The sequence below is a fragment of the Otolemur garnettii genome, unplaced genomic scaffold (assembly GCF_000181295.1).
Source record: "Otolemur garnettii isolate 467f Iridium unplaced genomic scaffold, OtoGar3 scaffold00201, whole genome shotgun sequence".
NCBI lineage: Eukaryota > Metazoa > Chordata > Mammalia > Primates > Galagidae > Otolemur > Otolemur garnettii.
In genome coordinates, this window is record NW_003852596.1 from 2,012,900 (window position 1) to 2,019,171 (window position 6,272).

Sequence of the window (6,272 nt, forward strand, 5' to 3'; positions counted from 1 at the left end):
GATAACTACACATTGTCTTCAGCTATCCGAAAGCTTTACTGCTCTCTCACTCTCTCTAAGTCTCTCTCTCTTCCTTTTTTATTGTTTTGATGTTCATCACAGAATACTGAATTTTCCATAGATAATTGCAAGATAAAGAGGGTAGGTTGATAGTTTTGAGTACAAGCTTTGGACTCAGACCTGAGGTATAGTTTTGGCTTTTCAACTTTTCTAGGGCAAATTATTTAACCTGCTTGAACGTCACTTCCTTGTTGAAATATGGCTACTAAAAAACCTATTTTATAATGTTAGTGTGTGGATTAAATGAGAAAACAATATGAGAAGCATTCAAGTGCATGTGTAGAAGTTTCTCAAATGTTAAATCTTAATGGAAAAGTATCAGTGTGACAGTTATAGTTGGTTTGCATAAATTACACTTACAAACTCCATTTAGTAGTAAGTTCAGCCACTACCGAATATATAACATTAGAGTCCTACTTGCATATTGCATGTGGAGAGAAAACACTCTAGGTTTTTAGGTCATAGAAAATGCAGCATTTAAACTGAATATGGCAAACAAAAATAACAAAATGTTAGTAATGATCGTATATAGCCAGGAGAAGTACAATCTGGCAAAACCAAGTATTTTCTAGCAGATGCTTAGCTGGAAAATTGTGATCATAGAGACAAAATATTTGTTTTTTACTCTATGCTTTTTGAATCAACATTGAGAGGAAAACTGATCAAGAGAAAATATTAGAACTTCTTATTTGATTAATGTTCTGGGAATGAAATGCTATAATTTTTACAAAGTGCTCATTAACTCATTTCTTGTACATGGATGAATTTATTCCTGCCTATTTTTCCTTCCAGAGTATTTGAAATCATTATTAGTCTGCTCTACCAGTTTTATGTAAAGTATTTTTGTATTCATGTAATAAGAAAGTAAGTAAGGAACGTCTAGCTCTATAGTTCTGCTTTTGGTTCACTAGTAATGTTCATTAAAATATTTTTTTTTCTCACAAATCTAATCTTTTAATGAATATAGCAGAATTTTAATGAATAATGTGCTTGGATAATGTGCAGATAGCAAACTATAAAAATAAGTAAAAACAAGCTTTCGGTCAACTTTTCCCTCAAATTTCCATAGGCTTTGATCATTCTAAATAACACTTGAATTGAAAACCTATGGATATTTTGGGAATTTAAATTTTATAAAGGATGTTTTTTTTTTTTTTTCCAGGCTACTCGAGGCATAATTTTTTTCCCTAGAAATATGAAGCTACTTTGTAACTTTGTATGTCTGTGTTTTATGAGAGTGCCAATATTTAGTTTGTGTAAAGAAAAAGCATGCATTTCAATTTGTCTGGTCCTACAAAAACATTAAATTATGAATCAAGACATCAAAGTTGTGCAGCACCACAAAGTTTGACTGACATTTCTAGCATGGGAGGGGAGGGGACAGGGGAGGATGGGTGGACGGAGGGTAATTGGTGGGATCACACCTACGGTGCATCTTACAAGAGTACATGTGAAATTTACTAGATATAGAATATAAATGTCTTAACACAATAACTAAGAAAATGCCGTAAAGGCCGTGTTGACCAGTTAGATGAAAGCATTTCAGATTATGTGTAAAACCAGCACACTGTACCCCATGATTGCATTAGTGTACACAGCTATGATTTAATAAAAAAAAAAAAAAGGACTATCTAACAACAACAACAACAACAAAATCAAGCTGTTGCCACTAGATGCTCTGAACTTAAATTAAGGCTATATAATTTCACCTTACATTATAGGCTTATCTATGCTATATAGATAGAACAAAATACTCAGATGTGACATTTTCTTAGAATGCAGCAGGAAGAAGATAATTTTATAAGATATTGCCACGTCACTTGCTAAGGAATGGATTCTAAAAGCAACTTGGCAAAATTTTGAAAAGAATGTCACTCTTCTGGTAATAGCTTCCCCTTTTTTGACCAGTTTTCAAATCACGCTGCCAATGACATCACGTTACCTGCTTTGTTCCAAAATTCCTACAGTAAACTGACCTCCTGTAGGGGAATCCCATTAAAAAAAAGCAACAACCTGATAATTCAACTTTTTAATGAATGCATGCTTAAGGGTGAGACAATGGGCACATTGACATAGTACCCTCCCCGCCCCCCACTGCATTGGGCCAGAAAGAAGCTGTCCACAGAAAGAAGCTGCAGTGAATTGCTTCCTAGGTAATAGCTTGTTGTACCTGTTTATGGCCCTGCACTTTTCAAAGTTATGTATGATTCCACTTAACTGGAGCTGTTTGAAAGGTCTGGTCTGATGTGTTGCTAGGCTCTTCTTGTTGCCCTTTAAAAAAGACAAAGGGGGCGGAAATGAAAGAAAAATCTAAGCCATGGAAAGTAGCTGGAGGAGAGCTGCTGCCTGGCAGGGTGAAAAGTCAACCCCCTAGTTTTAGAACTTTAGCAGAGACTAACAGAACATTTAAACACATGTTCATTTCTTTTTAAAGACACATTCATAAGAATTCTGTTTTATTTTGTTCCCTAAAAGCATATATTTTTTTTCCTAAGCTAGAAGATTTAGCTATGCCATAAATATATGCCACTGTCTCTAATAGAACTGCTGCAAAGAAAGCAAAAATAGATCCATTAAATATAACTGAAAAATCATATTATTATCAGGGATATTCCAAGCATGAATTATCCTATCCCAAGTAACATAAAGCCCTTTCTGCGAGCAATTTATAGTGTGCAAAATTATGTTGGTGTTCATTAACAAGATAGATACCAATTTCACTTAGACATCTGGCTTAAGGTCCCATTAATACAGTTAAGGATTTGCATTTTTATCAATATCTTGCCCTATCACGAGTTAAAAAATGATTTACATTTTTTCTGTAGCCTGAACCATTACTTAATGGGAAATTTGAATGTACATAATGGAACTCCAACTTTTTAGTTAAATAGATGCTATGCATAAAATTAGAAACTGGTTAGCATTGTTATAATTTCATTTAATTTTTTTTTGGTTTTTCATTTGAGATCTCCTGAGCATTGAAAAGTTTGGGGAAAAATTATTTAAGATACAAGCCAATTCTTTTTAGTATATCTGTAATGCCTCCACATCCTAACCCAGGCAATGAAGTTCTGTAAACCTTTGCACAAATGTTCACTGATAATTGATGTGAAAACAACCAAAACATATTTGTGAGGTAATAAAATACATCTTCTCGCTTGATTTGCCCGACACAAAGTTAGAAAGACATGAAGTAGCAAGGAGTTACTGAAAACCTGTGTTAAATTCCTAGTAGATGTTTCCAGGCTAAGATGTCTTAGTTTGGAGTCTAAGGACTCTGGAGTTTTATTGATTAAATTTAACCAATATGTGGGTTAGGATAAGAAAAATTACATCTCTATTTTCACTAGCTTTTGATGAAAAATCAGCATTTCCTTTGACTTTGTCAGCGTTAGAAAAAATAGCAAATTTTATGTCACCTAAAAGTTGTTATAATCAAATTGAAATATAGGTTAGGCTCCTCTTCCTTTAAAATTATGGTTATTTTAGACCTGATGCTAGAACTTGTTATCCAATGTGTTAAAACTAAAGAAATATATTATGTTGTAAAAATTTAAAGCTATTTTGATAATTGTATTTCCATATAACTCTTTTTAAAAATTTTGTAATGAGTATATTAAAATATCTATTTCAAATGCTCATTCTAAGAATAATGTATGCAACTCTCTTAAAAAGAGTGTCTGACAAAAAGCATAAGCTATTATTGTCCAATTTCAGAGATTTCATCATTGTACTAGACATACGGAGCATACACCCAGGAAATTCAGCTAGATAAGGCAGATGGAATGTATAGCAAAATGAATACTAGAAGTGATCATTATTTCATTATTTCAGGGAGACATCAGTGTGGGTTAGTATTCTTCTAAGATGGTTTCATGGAAAAAAGAGATTGGCGTTAGCTATCTGGGTTTGACAGAGGAGTTCCCATAGCATCCTCAAACGCCTGAAGGAGGATTTATCACAATGTACACACGCACTGTTGAATATGAACAGTGTCTGATTTGGATTTGAGAACAAATTTGAGGAACCTGGAATCCTGGAGATGGTATAAAAGAATGAATTATTTTAATGTACAGTCTCAAAATTGGCATATGTTATTATTGCCAAAATTGATACTGTTCTATAGGCCAAGAAACAAAGCAGTATAGTAGCATGCATAAAGCATGGATTCCTGAATCAGCGAGGCATGGTTTCAAATCCTGCCTCTGGAGCTTGGGTCAAATTTGTTAAATTCTCTAAGGTTTCTGATCTAGAGCAGTGGTTCTCAAACTTGACTGTATATTCTAATCCCTTGGGGGAATTTTATAAACTACTGATTGTGGGTCCCACTCCTAGAAATTCTGATTTCCTTGAAGTGGACTTGTGTGATGTGGGCGTTGGGTTTTACTGCTGCTCGGGTGATCAGAATGTGTAGCCAAAGTCAAGAATATCAGAGAAAATACCCAGTATCCAAGTATGCTAAATTCCATACATTTGACTGTCAGTATTTTTATTTTCTGTCCTAAATACTTGATGATGGCCTTCATTAGGAATTTTAACTAATAAGACTTTATAGTGACAGGACTACTTATGTGGCATAAAACTGGAGGAAAATAATGAGTATCTGTTTATTTTTCACGTATTCTTTTCTATTGTTACAGTGATAGAATAAGTGGAGCTGGGCTTGGATAGAAACACTGATGGACATTCGCCGGTTTACCTCGTTCCAGGAACTGAGGTTAACGTGTTATGTCATCGTGGTCTTCCTTGTCATCATCATTTTAGAACTATTTATTTGGTTTTATAGACATTGAGAAAGTGTGTGGAAGAGAAAGGGAGTAGAATTGCAGAAAGGCGTGCTCATCTTGCTCTTCTCTAACTAGAAATAGCTGTTTTAATGGCTTTGAGCGAAACTAAGATACTCTTGTTCAGGCAGGGCTAATCTAAATAAGAGCTATCTTCCAGGGATACGTGGGATAGACACACTCCAGGAATGAGAAGCGTCCCAGGACTCCACCCCCCAAAGTAGAACAAAGTTCTCATTTCTTAATACATATATTTAAAAGGAACTCTGCGTTTCTCTGGAAACCACATCAACATAAATTGAATGAACAACAGCACACACGCGAATGATATTTGGAGGTTTGCACATATGTTACCGCTGACTATTAAAGCATGCATGCCAAAGGAAGGAGGAGCAGTGGGAGCAGTCTGCCCCAGTGTAGAGAGTTTTTATCACGGACATTGGTTAGAATTTTCAGTGTCTGGTGACATTTGAAAAATATCAACTTTTAGAAATTTTATTCTTATTTTCAAATTCTTTGAAAACAATGTACTGCCTCGGTGCCTGCTCCCAGGATGGACCGTCTCTGCCACGCTGTACTTGCTATCCTACTACTGTTCCAGTTGTCTTTAAATAAATCTCCACTGAACATACAAAATTGCTAATGAACTTCCACAACATCATATCCACACATTTTTCAAAACATCTAAAACAAAAACTTCTGTCAATACTGAGCATTTTTACACATGCTAAGATTTATTACCCCAAATTGAAAAAAATCACTAGAGCCCCTTAAGATGGCATGAATCTGATCATAGAAATGAGGAGTCATACACGTTGGCATGAGTATTTCGAAATCCACTCAATAAACCCTATTAAGATCGAGTGTCCTGGAAAGCTCAGTAGCACAGATTTCCCCCAACATGGTCATCTCCTCCGTAAAAATAATGCCTCAACTTATTACGGTCTGTATCTTTCATTTTTATATTAACAATGTAGCAAATATTTAAAGTGGACCAAAGGATTTACTTAACCAGATGCCAAATTAAAAGTGCCATTATGAACTGGCCCTCCCCCAGGCTCTCTGTTTCATTGTAACTCCTCTAATTCCTGCTGCTTGGAGACATTGTCACTCCTTTCCTACTAAGAGGTTTAAACTGGCTTTGTGTTATGCCTTCTAGCTTCTGATACAAAATTTATTTTGCCCCTGTTATTACATTCTCTCTTGCTTCCCATTACTCCTTTTATCTGGAGGAATTAGGAAAGAGAAACTCAAGGCCTGGTAGAGAAGTCGAGAGTTCAAAATGCTCTTCACCAACATGAGACATTCAGCCAGAATGTGAGTAGGACAGTGGCAGTACACAATTGGTAGTGATGGAAATGTGAAAATAACATAGCAGAAATAGAAAAATATAATTGCTAATTGAATGTGGGATAAAGGTCAGTGATT